Below are 14,749 nucleotides of genomic sequence, written 5' to 3'. Positions count from 1 at the left end.
AATTTTCTGCACAGTTTAAACTGTAAATGCCTCTAGAAGAACACTGGTTCCAAGCGCTAGGTTCTATTCTCTGTCCCTTCTATCTCTCTGAGAGCTTGGTGTCTCAACACCTAGCTGCCTTGTCCACTGCACACTTTTAATCTCCCCAGCCCCAAGAGGTGACCTAAAACTGCTCTGCTAAATTCTTTATCTCATTCTCCATGCCAAAAACATCAAGGAGGAAAATAAGTGTCCATGAAGTAAGGTCACCTTAATGAGCTCCCTTCTTTCTGGATCTAGTTTCTCAAGTCCTGGCTACCTTAGTAGCCTTCTTATTTCTTCTCAAAAAATGTTTATAAAAACCTGCCTTTTCTAGTTTTTCTTGTTAAAATATTCATCTCTACTACAAGCTTCTCAATCATAGAAGACCTCTGAACTCATGATTAAAATACGTGCATGCGTGTGTGTGTGTGTGTGTGTGTGTGTGTGTGTGTATGTATTTCTATCTCTGTTCATTGATTGACTGGATATAGGAGTAATGACCCTGTAGTAGCATACATACCTAACACCAAGATGTTTGTTTCTATGCATCATTTCCTACTTAAACTAATCAGGTTTCTTTGGAGAAACTACTGATTTCAGTGAAAGTACAAGTACAATGTGAGCCTAGATATAGATATCTTGCTATACCAGTGATATGGTTTGGCTATGTCCCCACCCAAATCTCATCTTGAATTGTAGCTCCCATAATCCCCACATATTGTGGGAGGGACCCAGTAGGAGGTAATTGAATCATGGAGAAGAGCTTTTTTTCCCTGCTGTTCTCATGATGGTGAATAAGACTTACAAGATCTGATGGTTGTATAAAGGGCGGTTCTCCTGCACATGCTCTCTTGCCTGCTGCCATGTAAGACATACCTTTGCTCCTCCTTTGCCTTCCACCATGATTGTGAGGCCACACCAGCCATGTGGCACTTGAGTCCATTATACCTCTTTTTTCTTTATAAATTACCCAGTCTCGGGTATTTCTTCATATCAATATGAAAATGGATTAATACAACCAGAAAGTAAGAAAGTGATCAGAGAATGATGGAGACATTTCATAAGGACACAGGAAGCAACTTGAAGGGACACCCACTGGCCAAGTCTGGGATAATTTAAACATAAAAAAAATTTTGGTAATAATTTATAGTACATTGAGTTAAGAAAAAAAATCCACAAATTTATGGTAATATTCAAAGTAAAATAAAAGGAGAGGAGAAAAAAGAATTCCCAGTGTGTTTTTTAAAACAGAAGAATGCCAGCTACTAAATGTAGAAGGAATAAAAATAATTAGAAAAGCAATATTTTTTAACACCCAAAGTAATAATTGGCTCAGGTAAGGATCATCAGAGGATGCTAATATGACTAGGTAAAATGTTGAAAATAAGTCTCAAAATATCACTCTACAGACTACTTTTAAAGAGAAAAAATGTGCTTTCTCAATGGAAAAGTCTGGTGGTCACCACTTTAACCAACTGGTCAAGCTTGGCAGTGCCAATAGTGGTTTTGCTTGATGATGTGCCTTCAGTATGATCAAGAGGAAGGTACACAACATCATTTATGTGATGTTCTTGCTGGAAATGTTTGATCTAACTATCATAGCGAGGAAAGAGGCAATTCTAGAATGTGAGGCATGATGCAGGACATCCTACCTGGACTCTTTAAAGAGACACTCAAATGCTCTGAGTGAATCTTGAGTGGATCTTGGATTGGAAAAACAGAAGCCATAGAGGATATTTTGGTGGATAATCGAAGGAATTTTAGTAAAGACCGGATACTGGATGATATTGAATTCATGGTGACTTTCTTAGGTGTGTTGATATTGTGGTTAAATAGAGGAATCAGTTTATTCTTGGAAAATACATCCTGAAATATTTTGCAGTGAAGTGTCATGATGAAAGCAACCTACTTTTGTATGATTTGAAAAAAAGGATGTGTGGGTATGGGTGTGTATTTAGATAAATAGAGTGGGTGTATCCAGATGTTAACAGTTGGCAAACATAGGTGAGAGGTATGCCGGTCTTGAAAATTAGAAGAAAAAACTCTTGCAGCGTTTTATTTTTTCAACGAAAATCCACAAGATGGCAGTAGAGGAACGCTCTCAGAATGGGTTTCCTGGGGGCCTCTTGTAAGGTGACATTTTCTGATTTGAAAAGCAGGATGAGAGATCCAACAAAGGATTGTTTTGGCTTTGTGAATACATTTACATGTAATGTTATACAAAGGTATGAAGACAAAATGCCGTTTGGTTGTATCATTCTATGACTTACTTTCATCGAAATAAATACCATTTTGTTAAATTTGGTCCATAAACTCCTGAAATGTGTCCAAAATGTTATGTGTATGAGCATTTTCCTTTTATGATGAGAATATCTACAGTTTCTACTATGTCTCAAAGGGGTCAATTATTGCTCCCCAAACTTAGAAGCTTGAGGGGTTCAAGAAAGTGGCACTAGATCAATGCCTTAATCACATCAGAACTGGTAGTAGTTTAAGCCATTTCTCTTTAATATGTGCTTTGAAAGTGAGTTTAGTGAAGTGCTCTGGCAGTGCTTATTTGTTAAGTGGATTGATGTAGGAACTAGTGGATGTGGATGGATAGGAGTCAGAAGACCTGGGTGTGAATGTAGCACTTATGCCATCCTCTTCCCCAACATCTTTCCCCAAACACACACACCAAGTTAAAACTGTAGCCAGCAAGATGTTTGTGGTCACATAAAACAATTCCCCCCCAAACAAAGTCAGTTGTTTGCCTGTATTTCATTTTTTACTCCCCAAACAGAAACAGCTTATTGGTCAGTGGAGATGCCTGCAATATAAAATTTTCTCTTTATAAACATTTGTGAAAAAGAGTTCATATTTTTAGGGCAACATGAGCCAAGCTTGTAATTGCAGGAAGCTTCTAGTCTTCTGTGAGTGTCACCTTGCCTCTTGTTCCCACCTTCAACCCCTGCCACCCCAAGAGTTCTTGGTTTGGATCAGGACTAGGTTTCTATAAATTGCAACGTGAGCAGCTAGGTGATCACAGTAAGACCCAAGCCGCATAATGCTCTTCTTTCGATTCACTGGGCAGGTAGTTGTCTTAGAAACTTACATGATGACTTGATTGTAAAATAAAATCCCTGTTGAGCAACTTGATCTGGCTATTTGGGCGGAATGGATTTTTTTTAAAGTGTAAACTAAGGGAAAATAAAATACTCATTTAAAATGTGTTGGCAGCATGTAGTTGGCTTAAAGTGTCATTTACTGAGTTGTTACCATTTTTGCTCTCCCAATTTTATTAGTATTAAAAATTAATTATTGAGGGACCAATAATGTAATGCAGTTAGTAATGTGACTGAAAGTGACAGACTAAATAGTAAGATGGTCATGTCTTTAGAAATAAACTTTTAACTTCTCTTTACTGCATTCCCCATGGAAATACCATGTTGTGCCATGTTGTTCCTTAAAAGAGCTTATGTTCAGTAGAGAACTGGTGAAATAAATAATGACACATTCGTATATTGAGATTGTAACTGTTTAAAATAATGACATACATTCACATATATTGACATGGAAAGATATCCAAGCTGAACTGCAGGAGAAACAGAGCAAGTTGCAGAGCTATATGTAAAGCAGAATACTATTTTGGAGTATACATTTGCTATTATTTGTTCAGAAAATAAGATATGGGAGATCATATAAAAATTTGCTTAAAGCGATTTATTTATGTTGTGGGGAAAGGAGTAGTATTGTAGTACAAGGGAACTTATGTTTTGTGTTTTATATGTTTTTCTGTTGTCCAGATTTTTAAAAATGAGAATGTAGTCTGAATAAATAATGATATAAAAGGAGTGTGTGTTGGCACTATCCTTTGAGACCTTCAGGTGCTGAATATAATTGTGCAGTATAATCAGTTCTGTCATTCATCTTGAATAGACAACAGCCAAAGAGAGCCAGCTGGTTAACTTATAAGTTATATCCCTTCCACATTCAAAGATGTTTACAATATTAATAGACTGAAATGAAACAATAAAAAACAAATGTATAAACTAAAAAAGACAAATTGTTTAGAAGGAATGAGATAACTCTTTAGAAGGAATGAGATAACAGGACCTGGAATACGGAATGATTTCTCTACAGAATATAGCAAAAAGTTTACCTCTGAGCTTTCTGGTATCCAAGGGGAAAAGGAAAATATGTTGGCTCTATATATTTCTTCCAAAGTAAGGAATGCTACAAAGAAATTTATCATACGGCATCACATATGTGACACTGACATATTGGACAATTTTTAAAGAACAATTTTTGCTTATAATTTATTTCACTGATTTATTTTACATATATGAAATAGAAAAATGATATTCCAAAGAATTATGCCTCTCAAGTTTTGGAGGAAATTACTTTTTAGAAATAAAAAGAATTAAATTCAAATTGCACAAATAAAAGATAAATTTAAGCTCTGCTTAAAAGTAAATTTCAGAGACATTCTTCGCGGAGAGTCGTCGGGGTTTCCTGCTTCAACAGTGCTAGGACGGAACCCGGCGCTCCTCCCCCACCCCGGCCGGCCGCCCATAGCCAGCCCTCCGTCACCTCTTCACCGCGCCCTCCGACTGCCCCAAGGCCCCCGCCACCGCTCCAGCGCCGCGCAGCCACCGCCGCCGCCGCCTCTCTTTAGACGACCGCGTCCACCTCGCAGGTGCGCCAGAACTACCACCAGGACTCAGAGGCCGCTGTCAACCGCCAGATCAACCTGGAGCTCTACGCCTCCTACGTTTACCTGTCCATGTCTTACTACTTTGACCGCGATGATGTGGCTTTGAAGAACTTTGCCAAATACTTTCTTCACCAATCTCATGAGGAGAGGGAACATGCTGAGAAACTGTTGAAGCTGCAGAACCAAGGAGGTGGCCGAATCTTCCTTCAGGATATCAAGAAACCAGACTGTGATGACTGGGAGAGCGGGCTGAATGCAATGGAGTGTGCATTACATTTGGAAAAAAATGTGAATCAGTCACTACTGGAACTGCACTAACTGGCCACTGACAAAAATGACCCCCATTTGTGTGGCTTCATTGAGACACATTACCTGAATGAGCAGATGAAAGCCATTAAAGAATTGGGTGACCACGTGACCAACTTGCGCAAGATGGGAGCACCTGAATTTGGCTTGGCAGAGTAGCTCTTTGACAGGCACACCCTGGGAGACAGTGAAAATGAAAGCTAAGCCTCAGGCTAATTTCCCCACAGCTGTGGGGTGACTTCCCTGGTCACCAAGGCAGTGCATGCATGTTGGGGTTTCCTTTACCTTTTCTATAAGTTGTACCAAAACATCCACTTAAGTTCTTTGGTTTGTACCATTCCTTCAAATAAAGAAATTTGGTGCCCCCCCCCCCCCCCGCAAAAAAAAGTAAATTTCAATAGAAGATTGTTGTTTTCCTTGAATAAGAAGCTGAAATTGTGGAGGGAGGTTTTTATTTGTTTTAATTTTTATGGGGGTTTTTATTTTTTAATTTTTATTTTAGATTCAGGGGGTACATATGCAAGTTTGTTAACTGGGTATATTGTGTGATGCCGAGATTTGGAGTATATGAATGATCCCATCACCCAAGTACTGAGCATAATACCTAATAGTTTTTCAACCTATCCCCTCCCTCCTCCCTCCCTCCCTCCCTCCCTGCCTCTTCTAGTAGTTCCTAGTGTCTATTGTTGCTATCTTTAGGACAATGGTTTTTTAATTATATTTTTACAAAAGACACAGAGACCTTTGATTGAATATTTTCACTATTTACCCTCTATAAAAATGCAGTCAAAACATCAAATCACAACTCACTCACTGAAAACATCTTTTTGGGAAAACTGAGGGAATGTAATCCAGGTACATATTTTCCTAATAATCCAAACAAATTTTTTTCAAACCTGGCTGCACAACAGAATCAACTGGGGAGTTTTTAAAAATTTACTATCTGTAATCCACCATGAATCTTCAGAGATTCTCATTCCAAAGGTCTGGCATGGATCTTGGGAAACTAGCTATTGATGCTCTGCACATGTTCTGATGCAAATCCTGGTTCGAGAACTACTGATCTGTGATATATAATAGGCATAGCATGCCTTCTTCTAGCATATGTTTTATTCGAAGGCAAATAAGTTAAAACATTTTTGTATGAAAACAAACAGATGAATTATGGAACAACTCTAATTTTGCATTAGTTTCTGAAATAAAATATGAGCTTTAGACATTTGATGCACTCAAGGGCTCACTTAGGACTGTATTCCCAGACTCTGTGGAGGTAGAGTTTATGATTCACTGCTATGAAATTGTTTTGGTGGAAAGGTTTTTTAAAGCACCAAGGGAATTGTATGAGTTAGGGTTCAGTGCTTATAAAATCCTTGGAAAGGTTAGAAGATTGGAGGTTGGGAAACACACCACCAGAACTGTCACCTAGAGGCTAAGAAGCTACCACTCAAGAACTTCTGCCATCACTGCTGTTACTTCCAGTACTCCCCCACAGAGCTCAAAGCTGACTAGTAAACTTGACCAACAGTGGCCAAAGCAGTAGGAAGATGGCATTTTCCTCCCTCCCACATTTCAAATCTTGTGCAAGTGCATCTCGTTGGACAAATGGAATTCACATCTAGAATTTTAGTTGCAAGAGAGGCTGGGAAATAGAGTTTTTAGTTTTTTTTTTTTTTTTTTTTTTTACCCCTGTGAAATACGAAGGTGCATGGAAGAGGGTACTGAGGATGCTGAGGGTCAAACGATGTTGTCAAGCACAATCATGAATGAAAAGTGCGAAAAAGTTTGATATAATTGGCTAAGGAGGACACTGAGATTCACAAAGCATGGAGATAATGCCATCCCCTTGTAAAGCTGAATGAAATACTCCTTCCATACAGCCTAAAATGGAAATTTACATTTTATCTGTTTTGTAGAAGTTATTCTATAGATGGCTCTGTCTTGAAAGATGACATTCATTATTGGCAGTGACATTTCAGCCAAATTCCTTCAACTGAGTTTGTGAATCGCATTTTTTCTTTCTTTTTTTTTTTTTTTTTTTTTTTCGCCCAGGCTGGAGTGCAGTGGCGCAATCTCGGCTCATTGCAAGCTCCGCCTCCCAGGTTCACGCCATTCTCCTGCCTCAGCCTCTCCGAGTAGCTGGGACTACAGGCACTCGCCACCACGCCCGGCTAATTTTTTTTATATTTTTAGTAGAGACGGGGTTTCACCGTGGTCTCCATCTCCTGACCTCGTGATCCGCCCGCCTCGGCCTCCCAAAGTGCTGGGATTACAAGCGTGAGCCACCGCGCCCGGCCTCAATGAATCGCATTTTTTCTAAATTAATAAATTGCTTATGAAAAATAGTTTCTTTCCGTGTATATGCAGCTGAATCAGAATTATATGTGAAATGCTATCCCATTCATTTTGCTTGAGGTGTGCATGTGCATGTGTGTTTGTGTGTGTGTGTGTGTGTGTGTGTGGTATGTATGTGTGCATGTGGACACTTTCTGGAGGGCTTTATTAAGCTAGGATATAAACTGGTTATTTCCCTGATTGTCCACACATAGGTCATTCAAGGCTAGCTTTAACCTGACAATGATTCTATTAGCCTGGAGTCAAAAGGGGTGCTTCTCTGAGGGAATCACAGTAATAATAGGTACTTATTGAGTACCTGTTCTTTGCCTAAGTTTGTGCTAAATGCTTTACATGTAGTGTTTGTCTTATCCTTATGACAATTATTTGAAATATGTATTACTATTTCCATTTTGTAGGTGAGGAAATATGCACAAAGAGGTCAAATATCTTTCTGAGTTGACAGAGCTTGTAAGTTATATAATCGGAATTCGAATGCAGGTGTTTGATGCCAAGGCTTGGAGTTTGCACCTTCTGAAGCAACAGCCCGAGCTATACCTTGGCCCCATTTAGCCATGGCTGGAGCTGCTGAGACACAGGGCACCAAGTCCCAAGGCTGCACATAGCAGGCAGGCCCTGGATCCAGCCCACAAAATCATATTTTTCCTCCTAGGCCTTCAGGCCTTTGATGGGAGGAGCTGCCATGAAGGTCTCTGACATGCCCTGGAGACATTTTCCCCGTTGTCTTGGTGATTAACATCTGGCTCCTAGTTACTTATGCAAATTTCTGCAGCTGGCTTGAATTTCTCTTCAGAAAATGGGTTATTCTTTTCTATCACATTGTCAGGCTGCAAATTTTCCAAACTTTTATGCTCTGTCACCTCTTGAATGCTTTGCTGCTTAGTAATTTCTTCTACCAGATGCCCTAAATCATCTCTCTCAAGTTCGAATTTCCACAAATCTCTAGGGTAGTGGCAAAATGCCATGCCGCCAGTCTGTTTGCTAAAACACAACAAGTGTCACCTTTTTTGCAGTTCCCAACAAGTTCCTCATCTCCATCTGAGACCACCTCAACCTGGATTTCATTGTCCATATCACTATCAGCATTTTGGTCAAAGTCATTCAACAAGTCTCTAGGAAGTTCCAAACTTTCCCACATCTTCCTGTCCTCTTTCGGCCCCTCCAGACTGTTCCAAGCTCTGCCTGTTACCCAGTTCCAAAGTCAGTTCCACATTTTCAGGTATCTTTACAGCAGCACCCCACTTCCCAGTACCAATATACTGTATTAGTCTGTTCTCATACTGCTAATAAAGACATACCCGAGGCTGGGTAATTTATAAAGGGAAGAGGTTTAATGGACTCACAGTTCCACATGGCTGGGGAGACCGCACAATCGTGGTGGAAGGAAAAGGAGAAGTAAAGCTGCATCTTACATGGCAGCAGGCAAAAGAGCTTGAGCAGGGAACTCCCATTTTTCTTTTTTCTTTTTCTTTTCTTTTCTTTTTTTTTTTTTTTTTTGAGGTGGAGTCTCACTCTGTCTCCAAGGCTGGAGGGCAGCGGCACAATCTCGGCTCACTGCATCTCCACCTCTCAGGTTCCAGCGATTCTCCTGCCTCAGCCTCCCGAGTAGCTGGGACTATAGGCACGTGCCACCATGCCCGGCTAGTTTTTGTATTTTTAGTAGAGATAGGATTTCCCCATGTTGGCTAGGCTGGTCTCAAACTCCTGACCTCAAGTGATCCACCAACCTCGGCCTCCCAACCCGTGAGCATGGAATGTATTTCTATTTTTTTGTCTGCCCTCATCAATTTCTTTAATCAGAGTTTTAGAGTTTCCTTGCAAACATCTTTCACTTCTTTAGTTAAATTGATTCCTAGGCATTTTATATTCTTTTTGGCTATTGTAAATGGGATTGTTTTCTTGATTTCTTTTTCAGCTTGTTTGCTGTTGGTATATATAAATGCTACTGATCTTGTATGTCAATTTTATATTCTGCAACTTTGCTGAATTCATTTATCAATTCTTACAGTTTTTGTTGGAGTCTTTAAGTTTTTACAAATCATTTCATCTGCAAACAAGAATAATTTAGATTTTTCCTTTCCAATTTGTATGCCCTTTATTTCTTTCTCTTGCCGAATTGTTCTGGCTAGGACTTCCAAGACTATGATGAATAAAAATGATGAAAGTGGGCATCATTATCTTCCAGATCTTAGGGGAAAGGCCTTCAATTTTTTCCCATTCAGTAAAATGTTAACTGTGGGTTTGTCATATGTGCCATCTATTATGTTGAGGTATGTTCCTTCTACACCCAGTTATTTTTAATTTTTAATTTTTGTGAGTATATAGTAGGTGTATATATTCATGGGGTATATTTAATATTTTGATATAAGCATACAGTGTGTAATCATCAGGGTGAAGTATCCATCACCTCAAGCATTTATCATTCATTTTACAAACCATCTAATTATACTCTTTTAGTTGTTGTAAAATGTACAATTAAGTTATTATTGACTATAGTTACCCTCCTGTGCTGTCAAATACTGGATCTTATTTATTCTTTCTATGTTTTTGTACCCATTAACCAGCCTCCTTCCCTCCATGACCCCCCTAACTATCCTTCCCGCCTCTGGTAACCATCATGCTACTGTCTATCTCCGTGAGTTCAATTGTTTTAATTTGTATTATTTTTTAATTTTTAATTTTTGTGGGTACATAGTGGGTGTATGTATTGATGGAATACATGAAACATTTTGATACAGGCATATGATGTGAAATAATCACATCATAGAGAATGGGGTTTCCATCCCCTCAAGCATTTATTCTTTGTGTTACGAACAATCCAATTACACATTTTAAGTTATTTTAAAGTCTACAATTAAGTTATTTTTGACTATAGTCGCCCTGTTCTGCTATCAAATAGTAGGTCTTATTCTTTCTATTTTTCTGTACCCATTAACTATCCCCACCTCCTTCTCAGGACCCCACTGCCATTCCCATCTTCTGATAACCAGCCTCCTACTCTTCATCTCTGTGAGTTCAATTGCTTTCAATTTACAAGAAATAAGTGAGAATATGCAAAGTTTGTCTTTCTGTGCTTGGCTTATTTAACTTAACACAATGACCTCTGGTTGCATCCGTGTCATTGCAAATAACAGAATCTCATTATTTTCTATGGCTGAATAGTAGTCCATTGTGTATATGTATCACATTTTATTTATTAATTTGTCTGTTGATGGACACTTGGGTTGCTCCCAAGTGAATATTGCTATTGTGAATACACATGGGAGTGCAGATATCTCTTCAATATACTGATTTCCTTTCTTTTGGGTAAATACCCAGCAGTGGAATTTCTGGATCATATAGTAGTTCTACTTTTAGTTTTTGAGGAACCTCCAAACTGTTCTCCATAGTGGTTGTACTAATTTACACTTCCACCAACAATGTATGAGGGTTCCCTTTTCTGCACATTTTCGCCAGCATTCATTATTACCTGTCTTTTGGATAAAAGCCATTCTAATTATGGTGTGATTATTTTATTTCAATATTTTCTTTTAATACTTTTATAGTCTGAGGTCTTAGATTTAAGTCATTAATCCACTTTGATTTGATTTTTGCATGGTGAGGGACAGGAGTCTAGTTCCATTCTTCTATATACAGATATCCAGTTCTCCTAGCGCCATTTACTGAAGAGACTGTCCTTTTCCCATTGTATGCTGTTGGCACCTTTGCTGAAAATGAGTTCGCTGTAGATGTATGGATTTATTTCGGGGTTCTCTGTTGTATGCCCTTGGTCTCTGTGTCTGTTTTCATTGTAGTATCATACTGTTTTGGTTACTATGACTCTGTAGTATAATTTGAAGTCAGGCAATGTGGTTCTTCCAGTTTCGTTCCTTATGCTCAGGATAGCTTTGGCTGTTCTGGGTCTTTTGTGATTCCATATAAATTTTAGGATTTTTTTTCCTAATTCTGTGAAGAATGTCATTTGTATTTTAATAGGGATTGCATTGAATCTGCAGATTGCTTTGGATAGTATGAACATTTTAACAATATTGATTTTTCCAATCCACAAACATGGCCTATCTTTCCATTTTGTATGTGTGTCCTCTTCAATTTCTTTTATCAGTTTTTTATAGTTTTCCTTGTAGAGGTCATTCAATTCTTTGGTTAATTCATAAGTATTTAATTTTATTTGTTGCTATTGCAAATGGGCTTACTTTTAAATTTTTTTTCAGATTGTCTGCTGTTGGCATACAGAAATGCTACTGATTTTTGTATGTTGATTTTGTATCCTGCAACTTTACTTAATTTGTTTATCCATTCCAATAATTTTTGATAGAGTCTTAAGGTTTTTCCAAATATGAGATCATATCATCTGCAAAGAGGAATAATTTGACTTCTCCTTTTCCAGTTCAAAGAGACCTTTCTTTGTCTTGTCTGATTGATCTGGTTATGACTTCCAGTACTAGTGAATAACTATGGTGAAATAGACATCCTTGTCATGGTCCCAATCTTAGAGGAAAGGCTTTCAGTTTTTCCCCATTCACTATGATCCTAACTTTGGGTCTGTCATATATGGCTTTTATCATATTGAGGTATGTTCTTTCTATACCCAGTTTTTTGAGGGTTTTTACCATAAAGGGATATTGAATTTTATCCAATGCTTTTTCAGCATCAGTTGAAATGATCCTATGGTATTTGTCCTTCATTCTGTTGATATGATGTATCACATTGGTTAATTTGCCTATGTTGAATCATCTTTGCATCCCGGGAGTAAATCCCACTTGGTCATAATGAATGACCTTTCTATCTTGTTGTTGAATTCTATTTGCTTTAATTCTGTTGAAGATTTTTGCATCAATGTTCATCAGGGATAGTGGCCTATAGTTCTCTTTTTGTGATGTGTGTTTGTCTGGTTTTGGTGGTAGGGCCATACTGACCTCATAGAATGAGTTTATAAGTATTCCTTTCTTGTCTATTTTTCAGAATTGTTTGAGTAGGGATAATACCAGTTCTTCTTTAAATGTTTGGTAATATTCAGCAGGGAAGCCATTGAGTCCCAGGCTTTTCTTTGCTGGGAGACTTTTTTAAATGGCTTTAATCTCATTACTGTTATTGGTCTGTTCAGATTTTGGATTTCTTCATAATTCAATCTTGGTAGGTTGTGTCTAGGAACTTATCTATTTCTTCTAGGTTTTCCTATTCATTGGCATAGCATCACTTATAGTAACTTCTAATGAGCCTTTGAATTTCTGTGGTGTAGGTTGTAATAACTACTTATTCATTTCTGATTTTATTTATTTTGATCTTCTCTCTTGTTTTCTTATTAATAGTCTGGCAGAAGCTTTGTCAAATTTAGTTTTTCAAGAAACAACTTTTGTTTTGTTGATCTTTTATATTTTTTTCATTTCATCTATTTCTACTCTGATATTTAATTTTTCTTTACTTCTACTAAGTTTGTGTTTAGTTTGCTCTTGGTTTTCTTGAGATGCACCATTAGGTTGTTTATTTTGAGTTTTTCTTTTTTTGATGTAGACACTTATAGCTATTAAATTCGCTCTTAGTACTGCTTTCACTGAATCCCATATGTTGTGGTATGGTGTATTTCCATTATGATTTGTTTCAAGAAATTTTTCAGTTTCCTTCTTAATCTATTCATTGACCCACTGGTTATTCAGGAGCATATTGTTTAATTTCCATGTGTTTGTATAATTTCCAAAATTCTTTTTGTTATTGATTTCTAGTTTTATTTTGGTCATTGTGGTCAGAGAAGATTCTTGATATGATTTAAATTTTTTGAATGCTTTAAGACTTATTTTCTGGCCTATCGTATGGTCTATACTTCAGAATGATCCTTGTGCTGAGGAGAAGAACATTGGGTCTTGTTTTATGATCCATTCTGCCACTCTATTTCTTTTGATTGGGGAGTTTAGTTAATATAAATTTAATGTTATCATTGATACATAATGACTTACTCCTGCTATTTTGTTACTTGTTTTCTGATGGTTTTGTCATCTTCTCTTCCTTCTTTCCTTTTCTCTTGTCTAATGAAGGTGACTTTCTCTAAGAATATATTTTAATTTCTTGCTTTTTATTTTTGTGATTCTGTTGTATGGTTCTAGATTTGAGGTTACCATGAGGCTTGTAAATGATATCTTATAACTCATTATTTTAAACTGATAACAACTTAATACTTATTGCATAAATTTAAAAAATCTAACAAACAAGCAAAAAAAAAAACCAAAAAAACTAATAAAATAACTACACTTTAACTTCTTCCCCCTACTCATTATTGGTTTATAGAGGTTTACCATTTCATCAAGGTTTAATCTTTGTAGGTGGTATGTATCTAAGAATTTATCCATTTCTTCTAGGTTTTCCCATTTGTTGGCATATAGTTGCTTATAATATTCTCATGATTTTTTGTATCTGAGGTCTCAGTTATGTCTTCATTTTTTGTATCTGAATTTATTTATTTGGGTCTTCCTTCTTGTATTTAATCTTAGCTAAAGGTTTGGCAATTTCATTTATCTGTTCAGAAAACCAGATTTTCATTTTGTCAGTCTTCTGTGTTGGGTTTTTTTTTTGTCTCAATTTCATTTATTTCTTCTCCAATCTTTATTATTTCTTTCCTTCTACTAATTTTGTGATTGTTCTGTTCTTGGATTTCTAGTTCCTTGAGGTGCATTGTTAGGTCATTTATTTGAAGTTTTCCTTCTTTTTTGATTTAGCTATTATTGCTATAAATATTTCTCTTAGTACTGCTTTTAATGTATTTAATTGATTCTGGTATGTTGCATTTCCATTTTCGTTTGTTCAAGAAATTTTTAATTTTCCTTTTTAGTTTCTTCATTGATCCTTTCATTGCTTTGGAGCTTGTTCTTTAAGTTCTGTATGTTTGTGTAGTTTCTGAGATTCTTCTTGTTATCAATTTCTAATTTAATTCTATTCTAGTCAGAAAAGATACTTCATATTATTTCTATGTTTTAAAATTTGTTGAGACTTTTTTTGGCTCAAGATTGTTCTATGTTCTGATGAAAGAATGTGTGTTCTACAGCAGTTTGGCGAAATGTTCTGTAAATGTCAGTTATGCTTATTTGACTTAGTGTGTAGTTTAATTCTGATATTTCTTTGTTGATTTTCTGTCTGAATGAACTGTTTGCTACTGAGAGTGGAGTTTTGAAGTATCCTATAATTATTGTTTAGCAGTCTCTCTCTTTAGATCTATTCATGTTTGCTTTAGATACCTGAGTACTCTAATGTCAAGTGCATAAATATTTATAATTGTTATATATCTCCTTGTTAAATTTACTTGTTTGCATAGTGATTTTCTTTGTCTCTTTTTGTAGTCTTTGACTTTTAGTTTATTTTATCTGGTATAAGTCTAGCTTCTCCTGC

At 36.9% G+C, this 14,749-nt stretch overlaps 1 pseudogene; it reads left to right on the top strand.

The window, feature by feature from the left end:
• Positions 1–4,128: 4,128 nt before the first annotated feature.
• Positions 4,129–5,227, top strand: LOC116811219 (ferritin heavy chain-like; annotated as a pseudogene).
• Positions 5,228–14,749: the final 9,522 nt, after the last annotated feature.

The sequence above is a fragment of the Hylobates moloch genome, unplaced genomic scaffold (assembly GCF_009828535.3).
Source record: "Hylobates moloch isolate HMO894 unplaced genomic scaffold, HMol_V3 SCAFFOLD_7, whole genome shotgun sequence".
NCBI classification, from domain to species: Eukaryota; Metazoa; Chordata; class Mammalia; order Primates; family Hylobatidae; genus Hylobates; species Hylobates moloch.
The sequence above is the reverse complement of the archived record's forward strand: the minus strand, read 5'-3'. Positions and strand labels throughout refer to the sequence as shown.